This window comes from Papio anubis, chromosome 5 (genome assembly GCF_008728515.1).
Source record: "Papio anubis isolate 15944 chromosome 5, Panubis1.0, whole genome shotgun sequence".
In the NCBI taxonomy this organism is placed as follows: domain Eukaryota; kingdom Metazoa; phylum Chordata; class Mammalia; order Primates; family Cercopithecidae; genus Papio; species Papio anubis.
The window spans coordinates 149,898,547-149,914,965 of record NC_044980.1 but is presented as its reverse complement, the minus strand read 5'-3'; the positions used below and the strand labels follow the sequence as shown (position 1 = coordinate 149,914,965).

The 16,419-nt window shown below is 45.0% G+C and overlaps 1 protein-coding gene across 4 annotated transcripts in view; it reads right to left on the bottom strand.

Annotated features, from left to right (window-relative positions):
• The window catches only part of CYFIP2 (cytoplasmic FMR1 interacting protein 2), a 133,808-nt gene extending 128,330 nt beyond the window's left edge, over window positions 1-5,478 (bottom strand). Inside the window, exon 1 of one of the 4 annotated variants that reach the window (XM_021939907.2) lies at window positions 5,368-5,478. The gene's annotated coding sequence lies outside the window, so the exon portion shown is untranslated. Of the gene's footprint in view, window positions 1-1,990; window positions 4,722-4,978 lie in introns of those variants that run through there. The other 3 variants (XM_003900431.4, XM_017960089.3, XM_009209478.4) reach the window with 3 other exon arrangements.
• Window positions 5,479-16,419: the final 10,941 nt, after the last annotated feature.

The following is a 16,419-nucleotide window of genomic DNA, read 5'->3' as shown; positions in this document are numbered from 1 at the left end:
AGGCGAGGGTTCAAGGTCTCTGTGTGATATTATTCTTGTATGTTCATCTCTTCCCTTGAATGGCAGGACTGGAGCAGAGTTGGGGGATTGGCTGTGGGGGCTGATGGGTTGAGCATGTCAATATTGTCCATTTTGTGTACTAAAAAAACAACAACAGCAACAAGTTAAGAATCACTGGATTTGGGCCTCTCTCAGGGGCCTTCCAACTCTAAAGCAAATGACCATGACTACAGTCTAGACATTCCACCCAAAGGGCTTCCTTAAAGACACATGTTAAGGATCATGCAGACCATTCTCTGTGGCCAAGATATACAGGGCATCATAAACCTGTCCAAGGATAGTCTTCCTTTGTGCCTTTGCTCAAACTGTCTCCACTCCCTTACAGACTGTCTTCTTTCCTTCTTAAATCCTGCCAATCTACCAAGGCCCAAGTCAAGACAGGCCTTTTCCACAAAGGTCTGACCAGCCAAGCCCCATAATGACCTTCATTTCTCTCACTCCATTAGCACTCACAGTCTAGAGTTCACAGTTTTTAACCGCACTACAAACTGCTTTATATTTCACTAATTCTTTGGATTGCTAAGAATGCCAAGGATAGTCATCTTGTCTGAGTTTGACCCATAGCAACCAGCACAGAGATAGGCACACACCAGGAATTACTTGCTTAATTAATAATTCATGAATGATTTGTTGAATGCAGGAGCCAATGACCAAAATTCTTAACTTCTGGTTTAAAAAAATTAACAAGAAAGTTAAAATATCACACTTCTCTGAGGTCCCATATCCAAGTCTGCCTTATCAATATAAGAATCTGAGGAGAGTTCTTTAGAGAATCCTTCTATCATATAGTTTCCACTTCAAACCCTAAGAAGCAGGTCCTCATTTCTCTTTCCCATACGGAAGTATAACAGACTTGGAGATAGGGGGCTGACCTCTAGTTCTGAATTCTTATCTTGTCATTCATATATTGCCAAAACAAATCTTAAAGCATCATATTTTAAAAGCACAAATCAAAAGTAGTTCTCAGATATTCCTTAAGAGTTATTGCATGCCTTCTCTGAGGGTCAGCCCTGCAAATTCCCTTTGATCTCAGCCAGGCCTTCAGTGAAGTTAGACAATTCTCTCATTCTTCCCCAGTTGATTTCTTATTCCACCCACAGAGGCAACTGTTCCAAACTCTGAAGTCTCCTGAAGTTTCCTAACCAGTCCATCACCTTGATTTCCTGCAGAGGACCTCACCTCCTGCCTTACTTAGAAAACAGAGACTACAGAACGTGGACAGACTAAACACACCTCTGTTTTACCTAGAGATTAAAGCCTGAGAACCACTGCTCTACAATGACCAAATAATGACGCAAACAGAATCAAAAGGCCTACTGATGAAGTCATCACTGGGTCTTTCTCAGGCATCTCGCCAAAAAGTCCTATTTACTTTCCTCTCTCACTGCCTGTAGCTGAGTTGCCCAAAGTCTATCAAAATGCCACACAACCAGAATGATCCCTGCAAGAAATTCTGCCTGAACTCAAGCTCTGCCTTCTCAAAACGATTTCTTTCAAGAATTTGCACCCTCTGTTGCCAGGGCCCAAGTATGGCTTAAATGGCCGTTTTTTGTTTTGTTTTTTTTTTTTTGAAGTATATCACACACAGCCCTTAGCATAATGGCCATGGCTAGAAAGCCAATATCTAAGCTCTTTGCATCCTGGGAGGCGTCCCGCACCCACTGACTGAATTCTGAAGTGTCTTTGTACAGACAAGGCTATCCAGGGGCCTTGACAGAATCTGGGAATCACAAAATGCCTTTAAGCTTCCCATTGGCTCAACAGTACAGAGAGGCCACAGATCCGTCTTCTTAAAGTGACACACAATATATAATGAATAAATTGTTTCTTAAGGAATGGAGGGCATTTACCCCAAAGAGTCACACATTCAGGAGGCTCCTTCTCTATTTCCATGGTCTTTGTTTCTCAGACTGGGATTTACAGACATTACCTCATCCGCAGGCTTCCATAATGACAGGCAGGTAACAGTTGGGCAGGCTGCCTTCCATTGCTCAGTTTTGAATGTCAGAGAGGTAGTGGCTGGTTTAAGGGCACACAGCAACTCAGGGATCCTGTGTCCCATGCTCACTGTGCTGCTGTGTCTGTCCTGGAAGCAAAGCATGCCCTCAACATTTTTTGGGTGGTTGCAAAATGCTAAATTCTCACAGAGGAAGAGGCCCTTCCTTAACTCTCTGTGTTGAAATGTGAGAATGGCCCTGGGCTTCTGCTTGGCGTGTTCCCTCCTACTTCTCCCTGCCGACTCAAGTTCCACCCACCTCTCCTGTGCTACTTAAGAGCACTTCCCACCTGAAGCCTTTCAGTTCATGCCTTACCACTCTTAACTTTCCCTTCCTGTGGCAGGTAAACTTGGGGCTGGGTTTACTGGTCACAGAGACCAACTTCCCTCAAAAAAGCAAAATTCAGGAAAGCTCTGGAGGGAGAGGGGCTGGTAACAGCCAAGGGTTGATTCCATACATGAGCCAAATTCTTAATGATTATGTAACGAATACATTATAACAATAAATATATAAATATGCTAGTACTTACTATGTGCTAAGCATTCTGCTCGGCACTTTCATGCACCCCTCGGGTAGTAAGAGCATTCAAAGATATTCTAGTTCCTCCCCCGCCCCCATTCACTGCCTAGAAGGCAGCAGCCTGCCCCACTTCTCCCACCATCTCACTACTGATGCAGGGGCCATCCCCTGGACCCTAGGCATGGCTTTGCTCCTCAGAATGACACGACCAAAGGCCTTTCATAAAGACTCCAGTGAGGTGACTGATGTCTGGCTTCGTCAATTACAAGTGAATAATTAATACTTGCCAGTAAAGAAATAGACTCATTGTTATGGTGGCCACATGGAGGCTACAAAAGGCCATTTTGTGACACTCTTGGTGGACCCCTGGGGCCAACAGAGGTCCAAAGAAGCCGCCTTGAGAGTGTAGTCCAATCCTTAAACGTAGGGACTGGGGCCCGTACTGTTTTCCAGGAGCGCTTTTCCGTTAATTAGCTTGTTGCCTATTCATCTCATTCAGTTTTCTGGTCAATGACAGCAGCAGAGGCCCACTGAACATTAGAGAGGGCATGATTTATCAGAGGGGACATGTAGAGTTCTCCCAGGGCCTTTTACCAGTTTTTGAATTCATGTCTACTTCCTTCTCTGGGCCAGCATCTGATTTGAGTAAAATTCTCCAACCCCATTGGGTTGTACATTCGACTCTTGGCCTAATGCCTAAAGCAAGTTTTTCCTTTTTCATTTTTCAGCAGGGACTGAACAAGGCAGCCTTGGGTGCCTACAGAACCGGTCAGAACTGGCCAGGAAATATAATAAAGAAGCTTAGTGAGCAGAGAGCTAATGCCCCCAGCCAGAGGCTCAGTGTGCAGAACTATCTAGAGGCACTGACTTTGTAAGCAAACAACACTCTCTTCTTGAGGTCTAATAATTGCCTTGGCAAAGGGTAGCCAATGCCAACGAGGAACCCTGTGTACACAAGTATCTCATCCTGAAAGTGGACACTGGGTGCTCAAAAAATGCCTTCCGGTGACAGTAACCCCTGACCAGTTAAACAAACATGCACTCATGCACACACATGCACACACACTCTTACAGCATTCCTGCCCGCAGGGCCAAAGCTGCCCTTGCCAAATACAGAGCTGACAGCTGCTAGATATTGTCATTTCAGGGACCTGTTCCCAAAAGAACTACCCAGCTCCCCACCTCCACTTCCAGCCCACTGTTTGAAATGCCACCATTAGCGATAGCAAATATTTCTACAGTGTTTCCCATTAAAGCTTTGTTTCCCATTAAAATGCCTCCATCCTCTGTTTATTTTCTGGTCAAATGACTTGTAAAGCACCTGCTCTGCATCAAATGCGAACTTCTTTTGTATTCAGCTCTCCAAGATAAACACAATCATTGGCTCCTTTCTTGAAAACAATTTCTGACACTGGAGACTGGGGGAAGAGCAGGGCACTGTATGGAAGTGGAGGTGGTAGGCCACCAGGAGGGCCACAGAGAGAGGGTCTAATGGTGGAGAAAGCAACCGTCAAGGCCTTCACAGACCTGCCCATAGATACGGACCTGATTTTTACCCTCTAAGATCTCAGGGACCCGGGTTGCTGGCACAGCCTGTATCCAAGAGAAAGGTGAGACCCGCTGCCCTAACTGGGACACAGACAGGAGGCAGGAAATGGGAACACAGGAACCGACACTCTCCTGATTTGCCCCTCCTGCCAGCAGGACTGCCTCCGTCTCCCTGCCCATGCTGAGGGCACAGGCACCCAGGAACTAGCAGAAAAGGATCCTTGTCCCATTCTTGGCCTAGCTGGAAGGACAGCTGATGGCTCGTCGGGGCTGGTGAATGTTTCCACTGTGCTGGGGAAAGTAGGCAAGCAAAGGTCAAAATCAAATTCCCTGTGCTGGGGGGGCACCGGGGGGCTGTCAGTGTCCTTTCCAGCCGGGTTCTGGGTATAGAGGGCCATACTTCTGTGGACCATCCCCCATCCCCAAGCAGAGAGCACCTCCTCTTCTTTTGCACATAGGTGGGCTGTTCCTTGGGGTGAGGGGTAGGGTTGTCTTGAAAAGCAGACGTCACAACAGACAGGTAAGCCTCTTCCTGGTTCCTCAGAGCTCAAGAAAAAACAATCTTTTCCCCCAGGAGTCAGCCCACTCATCCCCTTCCCCCACTTCCATCCTGCCCGCGGCCAGCCTGGAGAGCGATGCTAGTGTAGGCCAGAAAGCTTCCAAGCGGGTCAGACCTGCTTCTCTCTCATCAAAGCCCTCCGCCCCCAAACATCGCCGCTGCGCCCCTCGCCCCACCCATCACACGTTCTGTGTGCCCGAGGCGGCTGCCAGGAGGGCCCAGGCGGCTCTCGCTGGCCCTGGGGGAGGTGACGGTGGTCACAGAGGCAGAGGCAGGGGCCAGCGCTCTGCAGTACCTGGACCCGAGGATGTCGCCGCCGCCGGGCTCGCGGCCACCGCAGGTGTCTCCGGTCCCTGAGATTAGCACCGCCTCCTCCCGGGCTGGCGGCTCCGGCCCAGGCCGCGCACCTGCTGCTGCGGCTACCCCGCCGCCGCGCCGGAACTCTGCGATGTGCTCGCGCCTCCCGGGCAGAGGGTCGGTGCCGCGGGACGCACCGTGGACCCGAGGGGGAAAGGGGCTGCGTGGGGCCTGAGGCCGGGCCTCGCGCTAGCCCGGGCGCAGCGCCGAGCGCCCCCCGCGGACCGGGAGAGGGGGCGGCCCTTCGCGCATCCTCACGGCCTCAACCCCGTCCCCGGCAGCATCCCGGTCCCCGTGCCCGGCCCAAGGCCTGCGAGCGCCGCTTACCTGGCTCTGCGGCGAGTTCAGGGGAGGGGCCCAAGGCTACCGCAGGGCCCCGCGCCGGGGCGCAGGATGCTCTGCCCCGCTCCGCTGCGCGGCGCTCGGCCCCGCCCCGGCCCCGCCGCTCCGCCTGCCGCGGCTCCGCCCCCGCCCAGCGCCCGCCCCTTCTCCGCTGCGGCTGTCACACAAAGGGCAGGAAATGGCTGCGGCGAGGGGCTCTCGGCGCTCCCCGCTGTACCGCCGGCGCGCCCGGGACCTGCCCCTCGGGCTCAGAGGACAGCTCAGCACCCAGGCTTCCTGCCCTGGGGGCGGGAAAGGGAGGGAGGGCTTCTTCTACGGCCTCCATCACTAGGAACCACACCTGCAGCAACCCGAGAACGAGAGCTTCGGCCGCATTCGGATCTCATTGGCCCCACATGATTTCCGAGTGCTCATTTATCAACCCAATCTTTATTGATTACCGATTCCGTTCCATGTACGGTGCCAGGACCTGGGTGTGCACTGGTGTACAAAAGACAGGGTCCCTGCCCCCGTGGAGTTTTATCACCTGCCAGAAGAGACGGGTGTACATTAACCCATCTAACGTCCAGTTACAGCCCCAAGTGCTGTGAGGAGAAGTAGCAGGGTCAAGTGACTGAAGATGCAACTGGGGCTAGGGGAGGGGGCCTTCCACCAGTTGAACCTGGACGCTGATGGGGCTTCTTCGCTCAAGAATAAGTTCTTCCCCTCCCTTCCAGTTCCCTGGAGAAGAGTCCCTGAAGCTGCCACCTCTTTAACAGGGGCCTGCCTCAACTTCATTCTGGAATTGCTTCACCGACAAATAGGCGACAGGAAGCACTGAAAGGACAGGTACCTTTCTCTTCAAGGCTTATCTGCCGTTACGGGCTCCTTAAAGAAGCGATTATCTGCCCACCGGTGGCTCACACCTGTAATACCAACACTTTAGTAGGCCGAGGAGAGAGGATCGCTTGAGCTCAGGAATTGGAGACCATCCTGGGCAACTCAACGAAACCTCATCTCTACTAAAAATTAAAAAAAAAAAAAAAAAAAGATGGGTGTGGTGGCATGCACCTTTGGTCCCAGCTACCCAGGAGGCTGAGGTGGGAGGATTGCTCGAGCCTAGGAGATTGAGGCTACTGTGAGCTATGATCCCGCTGCTGCACTCCAGACTGGGTGACAGAGTGAGACTGTCTCACAAAAAAAAAAAAAAAAAAAGAAAGAAAGAAAAAGAGAGAGAGAAGAGAAAGAACGAGAAAGAGAGAAAGAGGAGAAGAAAAAGAAAGAAGAGAAAGAGAGAAAGGAAAGAGAGGAAAGAAAGAGAGAAAGAAACAATTCTCATTGAGATCCAGCCTGGTAGGCCTTCAGACCAGGCTGAAGTCAGGCTGCTGCACCAAATTCTAACCTTGAGACACCTGAGCAGGTTACTTCACCACTCTGCTCCACAGAGGTCACCATATCTGCAACACAGGGAATGACGGTTGCCTTTTATACCTTACAGGGTAAATAATTTGAAAGCATTTAAGACATTGTGGAGTGTATGTAGACATAAGGAGTGGTTTCCTAGGGTCCACAAATTTATACTTAATCACTCAGCTATTCCTAATAAGGGCAATTTGTAGAGGAGCCCCGTTATTCAAGCTCCAGCAAAGGACTTGTAGAAGCCTTTGCTTGCCCTTACTGATCTCACCTTATTTCCCAAGTGCTCAGAATCCATGATTCCTTGTGGTTTGATCTTAAATCACTAATTCCAATTCAAATTGCTATTTCAGAAAAAAAAATGACATATATATATATACACATACATTTCTGTCCCTGGTTCTGTGTGAAAAGCTGTGGGAGTGTTTGTGAAGGATGGGTTTAAAAACAGAACCGAGGTTTCCTTTTTAAAAAATGTTTCATTTTCCACCGTGATCCTTGGGATTTCAAGTTCAATGATTACAAATACTTTACAATGAGAATCCCAATAAGTCAGGTTTTCATTCTAAGGGGCACATTATTTCAGATGGTATCGTTTTTTGGAAGACGTATTTCTCCCTGTTGTTCCTTCGCTGTCTTTTCACCTTCAGGAACAAGTTGCCGAAAAACAGAAAAGACTATTACATGTATATTTGGTTAGATCTTAAGCAAAAATAACTCCCTGACCTCTGAGTTCTACTTGTGTAGAAAGGAGAGCAGTATGGTCTTTTGAAGCCACCGTGTTGGAAATCCAGAGGCTTGTCTTTTGGTCCTAGTTTTGCAACGAACAGAAGAATGATCTTAGGCAAGGAGCCTCACCTCTGTTTCCCCACCTATTAAATGAAGTAGGTTGGATGCACTCCACATCCTTCTGAATGTGGAAAATTACATGAGTTAAAACAAAGGGCATGCCCCTCCCAGGCTTAAGGCACTTCCCTAGCTCCCCACTGCCCCCCGATGAAGCCCAGACTCTCCAGTGGCCGGAGAGAGTCGTCAAGAGCTGGCAGCTATCTCTCCCTGTGAACCAAGCTTGCTGTGCTTCAGCTAAAAGGAACAGCTTTTAGTTCCTCAAACTTGCTGTGTTCTTTGTTGTGCTTGACATTCGTACATGCAAGGCTTCCTGAATGGCCCTTTCTGTGCCGACATTCCCTCCCTCCACATTCCACACTTTTTCCCAGTTTACCTGATGAAGTTCTGTTCATCTTTCTGGTATCCATTTAGATGCTGCTTCCTCCAAGATTCCTACATGTCTGGGTTAGCTTGAGATTGGTTGTCTATGTGCCCTTAGCTGCCTGGGCTCCTTCTATCATCCCACGTATTAATCTGTGATATAATTGTCAATACACTTGCCTGTATTCCACCATGAGACCATAAAATCTAACGGAGCAGGGATATGTCTGTCTTGCTTTCCCATTGCATCCTCGGAGCCTGGTACTTAACAGGAGTTCAGTAAAAATGGATGGAATGAACACCCATAGATGACATTTTTAAACTTTGCCACTGAAATGTATAGCTATCTGTCTACTGCCTTCAGATTTCCTTCACGTCCAACCCCAAGCTGTGCCATCAGCAATGAAATGGTAGACGATATCAATAAGAATTGCTTTGGTACTTGCAAAGCTGTGGCCCATGTGTCGTCCATGTGGCAACATTGCCTTGTGTTTTAGAAAAGTTTCAAGTTATAATTCCAGCACTTTGGGAGGCTGAGGCAGGTAGATTGCCTGAGGTCAGGAGTTTGAGCCCAGCCTGGCCAACATAGTGAAACCCCATTTCTACTAAAAGTACAAAAAATTAGCTGGGCATGGTGGTGGGCGCCTGTAATCCCAGCTACTCAGGAGGGTGAGGCAGGAGAATTGCCTGAACCCAGGAGGTAGAGGTTGTGGTGAGCCAAGATCACGCCATTACACTTCAGCCTGGGCAACAAGAGTGAAACTCCGTTTCAAAAAAAAAAAAAAAAAAAAATTTAAAACTATCAGGAGACCCTGCTTTATAGACACCAGTAATGAAGTATCTGGAATGGGCATGAAGGGAAAACATAAATAATAATAATAACAATAATGGCTAACATTTACCAAGTACATTATCTCATATAATCTTTCACAATTTTTCTATGAGGAAAATATAATCATTTTTCCCATTTTTATAATTGAGGCAATTAAGATTTAATAATTTGCCCAAGGTAGTGAAGTCAAACCCATGCTTTTTACCACAATCTCATACAGCCTCACTTTCCCTCTGCCAAGCTAAGTCCATGTATTTACTAATACGCTCCCTTATTCTAAAAACATATTAAATGTAAGTTACAGGAATACATTATGTTAAAAAATTAAAAATCAGCAAGAAATTTTTTAAAAGGAAGGAAAAGAGTACAAAGATGAGATGGAGAATCAAATGTACATAAGACCAAAATGTAAACAAAACAACAAAAATCAACCACAAGTCTACCTGCTATGAACTTGCTAACATTTGGTTCCAAGTATTTATGTGGGTGGCAGGAAAAGAGAAACTTGATGGTCAGTTACAGAATTTACATTGGCCATTGACCACTTGCTCAAAATTGCCTCATTTTATAGGCAGGAGAATCGCTTGCGCCCAGGAGGAAGAGGTTGCAGTGAGCCAAGATGGTGCAGCTGCATTCCAGCCTAGGCAACAGAGCAAAACACTGTCTCAAAACAAAACAAAGCAAAACAAAAAAGTATATCCTTTAGATTCTTGTGAAGGTTATGCGAAATGATAATGTAACACACTAAGCAGTTTAGGACGTAATAAATGCTCAGAAATGGGATTATTATTATGATTTTCTTTCTGAGATGGAGTCTCACTCTGTCGCCCAGGCTGGAGTGCAGTGGCGTGATCTTGGCTCACTGCAACCTCCACCTCCCAGGTTCAAGTGATTCTCCTGCCTCAGCCTCCCGAGTGGCTGGGATTACGGGCGTGTGCCCCCACACCTGGCTAATTTTTGTATTTTTAGCAGAGATAGAGTTTCACCGTGTTAGCCGGGCTGGTCTTGAACTCCTGATCTCAGGCGATCCTCCCGTCTCGGCCTCCCAAAGTGCTGGGATTACAGGTGTGTGCCACCACGCCTGGCCTGTGGCCATCTCTTGTTGCTATTGTGGTGAACTCAAGTGTTGCCAGTATCCACTTCAAGTGCTGTGTGATGCTAATTATCTCTGAGTTAGCAATTCATCTCTGCAGTTAATTGGATATCAGAGTAAAATGTGGTATCTCCTGGTTCTCATGATAAAACATTTTTCATCATGTTTAGTGTAATACAGCAAACCTTGAATAACACCATGGAACCCACGTGAAGTGACACTAGTGATGCTGAAAGTGTTCCCGAAAAGCAGAGAAAAGTCATGACATTACAAGAAAATAACTGAGTTGCTTGATATATGCCATAGATTGAGGTCTGCAGCTGCAGTTGTCCATCATTTTAAGATGAATGAATTTAGCATAAGGACCACTGTCGAAAGAAAGAAAGAGAGAGAGAGAGAGAGAGAGAGGGAGAAAGAGAGAAAGAAAGAAAGAGAGAAAGAAAAGAAAGAAAGAAAAAATAAATTCATGAAGCAGTAGCTGCAGCTCCCAGCAGGTATGAAAACCTTGCACTTTTGGTGAAATACCATTTTAGTTCATATTGAAAATGCAAGTTTTAGGTGGGTGCATTGCTATAAAGATTGCTATAAGAAAGACGTACCCATAGACTCTAATATGAGTCAGGAAAAAGTGAAGTCATTATATGATAACTTAAGGCAAAAGAAAGGTGAAGGATCTAAAGCCGAATAATTTAATGCCAGCAAAGATGGTTTGATAATTTTAGAAAGAGGTTTGGCTTAAAAAATATCAAGATAACAGGAGAAGCAGCTTCTGCCGACCAAGAGGCAGCAGATGAATTATCAGATGCCATTAACAAAATCATGGAGGGGAAAGGATAACTAAGTGCCTGAACAGGTTTTTAATTTGGATGAAAGTATCCTATTCTGGGAGGAAAAAAAGCCACAAAGAACATTGATTAATGAGGAAAAGAAGCGATCACCAGGATTTAAGATAGGAAAGGATAGGCGAACTCTGCTCTTTTGTGCAGATGCAGTCAGGCTTATCATCGGGACTGCCCTTACCTATAAAGCTGCTAACCCCTAAGCCTTGAAGGGAACTGTTAAACACCAGCTGCCAGTCTTTTGGTTGTACAACAAGAAGGCCTGGACAATGAGAACTCTTTCTGGATTAGTTCCATCCATGTTTTGTCCCTGAAGTCAGGAAGTACCTTGCCACTAAGAGTCTGCCTTTCAAGGTTCTTTTGATATTGAAGGATGCCTCTTGGTTATCTAGAACCCCAAGAGTTCAACACTGAAGGCATGAAAGTGGTCTACTTGCCCTCAAACACATCTCTAATCCAGCCTCTAGATCAAAGGGTCATAAGGGCCTTTAATTCCCATTATATATGATACTCTTTGGAAAAGATTGTCAACGCTATGAAAGAGAACCCTGATAGAACATCAAGAAAGTCTAGAAGGATTACACTTTTGAAGATGCCATCTTTGTTACAGGAAAAGCTATGAAAGCCATCAAGCCCAAAACAACAAGTTCCTGCTGGAGAAAACTGTGTTCAGATGTTGTGCATAACTTCACAGGATTTGCAGCAGAGCCAATCAAGAAAATCATGAAAGAGATTGAGCATATGGCGAAAAGGTAGGTGAGAGGTCTGTGTGAAGGGTCTCAAGATATGGATCTTGGAGAAATCAAGAGCTAATAGATGCCACTCCAGAGGGATTGACAGAAGATGACAACTCGATGGAGATGAGTGCTACTGAACCAGTACCAGACAATAAGGAAGAAGAGGTAAAAGAGGCAATATCAGAAAACAAATTGATGTTAGACAATCTGGCAACGGGTTTTGGTTACTCAAGATGACTTTTGACTTCTGTTATCACATGGACCCTTCTATGATGTGGGCACTGAAACTAAGGCAAATAGCGAAAGAAGGATTTGTATTATACAGAAACATTTTTAGAGAAATGAGAAGGCAAAAAGTCAGACAGAAATTATGACGTATTTCTGTAAAGTTACATTGAGTGTGCCTGCCTCTCCTGCCTCCGCTTCTACCTCCTCCACCTTTTCTGCTTCTATTACTCTTGAGATAGCAAAACCAACTCTCCTTTTCCTCCTTCTCCTCAACCTTCTCAATGTGAAGACGATGAGAATGAAGACCTTTATGATGATCCACCTCCATTTAATGAATACTAAATATATTTTCTCTTCCATTTGATATTCTAAATAACATTTTCTTTTCCGCAACTATTTTGTTTGTTAAAAGAATACAGTATATAATAAATGTAAGACATACAAAATATGTGTTAATCAACAGTTTGCATTATCAATAAGGCTATTAGCAGTTAATAGTAACAGTAGGCTATTAGCAGTTAAGTTTTTGGAACATTAAAAATTATACATGGATTTTCGACAGTGAAAGGGGTTGGGATCACTAACCTCCATGTTGTTCAAGGTCAACTGTGCTTGACTTCTTCAGTTGTCTCTCGTGTGATTGTGGCCAGCACTTGGTTTGGGCCTCGAAGGTCCTAGACCTACCATGAAAATAATGCAGGGAAAGAAGTTGGAATAAGATGCATTTTTATGCCTGCTAATTTCTCCACCTGAAATGCCCTTCCAGACCCTCTCCTTCCTGGGAACTCTCATTTACCCATCAATGCACATCTCAAACTTCACTTCCCCTGTGAGGCCCTTCCTGATCCCTTAGGTGTGTTTACTTAATTCTCTGTGCTCTTGCAGTACTGTGACTGTAGCTACATCACATAACCTACAACAGCTCTTTGTAATTATAGTTGGTTCTTATTATTCAGTAATTCTGTAAAGTTGCCGTGAACACTGAGTTAACAAATACTGAACCATTGCTTCTAGGAGAAATAAAGGGTTAGGTTCCTACAAGCCCCTGTTCACCACACTTTTGTCAACTGATCAATACATAATCTTGTTCTATGCATGTTTCTGTTAAAAAAAAAACTTATTTAATGTATATTATTGATTTATTAGCATTGAACTCACAATCAACAGTACTATAACTCATACCTTATTAAACTTATCGAAGTAACAGCTTTCTTGCAGTTAGAAACACTAGACAGCATGTCAGCACTACATTTTGGGGGGCGTTTTATTTATTTATTTATTTATTTATTTATTTATTTATTTATCTTTTAGATGAAGTCTTGCTCTGTCACCCAGGCTGGAGCACAGTGGCAGGATCTCATCTCACTGTAACCTCCACTTCCCAGGTTCAAGCGATTCTCCTGCCTCAGCTTCCCAAATAGCTGCGACTACAGACATGCACCACCACACCCAACTAATTTTTGTATTTTTTTTTTAGTAGAGATGGGGTTTCACTATATGTTGGCCAGGCTGGTCTCAAATTCCTGACCTCAGGTGATCCACCCGCCTTAGCCTCTCAAAGTGCTGGGATTACAGGCGTGAGCCACCATGCCTGGCTGGGGGCCATTTTAAACAGCAAAATCACCAGAAAAAAAGTACAGAAATGCAGAAAATGTGTCACTAAATAGGCTTTTCTAAAGCCACTTGCTTGCAGCATGAGAGCTGAACACCACTCTGTTTGACCTCAGTTGGGAATGTGTATATGGAGCAATGCAAAATTTTCACTGCTCCACACTTGGCCATGTCATGAATGACTGCAGGAAAAGCCTCCAGGATTGATTTTAGGGTTCTAAATAAATTTTAGCCAGTAGACAAGCTTACCAATACAGAATCTATGAGTAATGAGAATCAATTGCATTTGTTTAAGTGTTGAACTTTTTCACTAGGCTGAGCCCTCTTATAGGAAGGATGGTGTCTGTACTAGGTATCTTCTCTTTGTCTCTCCAGACCACTCCACTCTCTCACCCTGCACTCTGGTCCTGGAGACCGACCTCTATGGACTACCCTACTAGGGCTTCCTTGTCCTCTGCCTTCAGTGGGATTTGACCAATAGAAGACCCAGTTGATGGGAGGAAGGAAGGAGAGTGAGGCAGGGTATTGATGTCCCTGGCTTCCTCCCTGTGATGTTGTCTTGGGTTTCCTCTGTCCCTTACTAAAGGTCTTCTCCTTTAAGGCAGCACTCTCTAATATTCTCTTTCCATATTTAAATGACCACTCCCGCTCATCATCCTTTCGGGCCTAGGGGGTGATAACTACTTGTTTCAAGCTACTCAAGCTGCTATAATGAAATACCTTAGACTGGGTAATTTATAAACCACAGAAATTTATTTCTCACAGTGCTGGGGACTGGGAAGCTTAAGACCACGGTGCCAGCAGATTCAGTGTCTGGTCAGGGTTCGCTTTCTGCTCCATAGATGACACCTTGTTGCTGTGTTCTCATATGGCAGAAGGGTAAAGGGCAGAAAGGGACTAACTCCTCAAACCTTTTCATAAGGGCAGTAATCTCATTCATAAGGGCAGAGCCCTCACGACCTGATCACCTCCTACAGGCCTCACCACTTAATACTATTGCACTGGAGATTGTTTCAATAGGAATTTTGGAGGAGCACAAGCATTCAAACCACAGCATGAGTGCTCAGCTGTCGTTTTCCTCTGTACCACTTTCTAAGGTTCTCCCAAACTGACCCACACAGTTTTAAATAGTCCTTTGTGAAAAAGTTCTCCTCGAATTATACTAATTTGATTGTGACATGCTTGGTCCCTAACTGATAATATATCTTAGTCATCTTTTTAGATCATGTACCTAACAAAGAGCCATAGTAGATGAATAGTAAACATTTATGAAGTAAATAAATGACCTCTAAAACTCCTTCTACCACTCATTGTCTGATTCTGTTATCCTATACATTGTACCTTAGGGAGAATCTCAAAGTCATTGCAGACACACCATTACACAACCATACACACCCCTAGTGCTGGTACCAAGGGGTGGCTCTGGGAAGTGAGCCTCAGTGCACCAAAATGTCAGCACCTTCCCCATTAAAGCTCACGCAAATTAATATCTATTCTAAAGTAAAACCATGTGCTTACTGTTCAAATGCAGCTTCCACCCCTAACCCTCTCTTCCTGACCAGGCCACCTTCCCAAGCCCTCTAATTGGGAATCTGGAGCTGTTTCCGCACCTGATGATGCACACACTCCCTGTCTTGCTGAATGAGGTATTTCTGTCTCTTCCTCAAAAGGGTGGCCTTAGGTGTTAGGAGATTCTGAGAAGAGCAAGGTCTGCGGGAAAAATCCTCTAAGAAGCGGATCTGTTCCTCCAATCTGCTTTTGACTTTCTCATGTGGATGATTTGGCAGTGGGATTCAAGCCCAGAGGTGAGTTCTAGAAAGGACTGCATGGAAGCCTTGAGCTTTCTCATCCATGCTCAGTGGTTGGCACACAAACTGGCTCCTGCAATGCAGCTGGGCATTTGGTGGACTGAAAAACTATTGGACACCAAAACTATAACCACCCAGCCTTTATATTACTGGGATTTTAAGAGGGAAAGCTATTTTGTTGTTATCCAACAGTAAGTGACGAACTCCAAATTACAATTTCCATATATCACCCACACAGCAGATGACAGTGAATGATTAGGAAAAATAATATGGTACTGTGAACAAGGCAAAAATCATCTCCGAATTAGTTTCTTTTCCACTGGCTTTGCCTTTCTCAAATCCATTCACTATGCTGCTGTCAGAATATACTCTTAAACACAGATCACAAATTTGACCTTCTCTTGCTGTGCCATGACATCTTTTCTACCTATAGGGTGAAATTCCAACTTCCTGGTCTTTTAAAGTATAGTTCTTGCCTAAATTTATAGACTCAGTTTCAATTTACCCACCTCTTTTATCATCCTTACCTTTGCTGAGAAAATACACACACACACACACACACACACACACGTGCGCATGCACGCGCTCTCCAGCAATAGTGAACTGACAATAGCTTCCCAATACATCCTGTTCTCTCTACCAGGAAACTATTTCTCTTACTTCTACCCACTTACTTACCTTGTAACTCATAAATTTATCTTCAAAACTGGGTTAGACAGTATATCCTTGTAACAGTGCTTCTTAAACTTTAATGTGTATACAATTACCTGCAGATCTTGTTAATATGAAGATTATTGCTCAGTAGGTGAGGAAGAAGCCTGAGAATCTGCATTTCTCACAACATGGTGATGCTATTGCTGCTTGTCCAGGGACCACACTTTGAGTATCAGGGCTCTAGGAAGTTTCCCTTGGTGTCATCCTTTCCCTGATAGATTCCATCACTTTTTCTGGGCTCTTCTCTTCTTTGACCAGTTTTTTGTTGTTGCCCTAATTGCTGTATCATAATTTTATTTCTTTATATGTTTTCCTTTACAATCAGACTAGGAATTTTTTAGAAGTAAAGACTATGCCTTTTCCATCTTTGTTTTCAAGAGGATACATACACTGAGCTGTGTGCATGACCCATAGGAACATTTGATATTTACTTGTTGAATGCATGTTGTTCAATGATATGTAGTCTTTAATTGTCTGTGGAAAATGAAACCACGTAACCATTTTTACTTAAGGAAAATTTCTGAGAGTTTGCGATTTAAATAAATACAGAACCCAGGCCCTATGCACCACA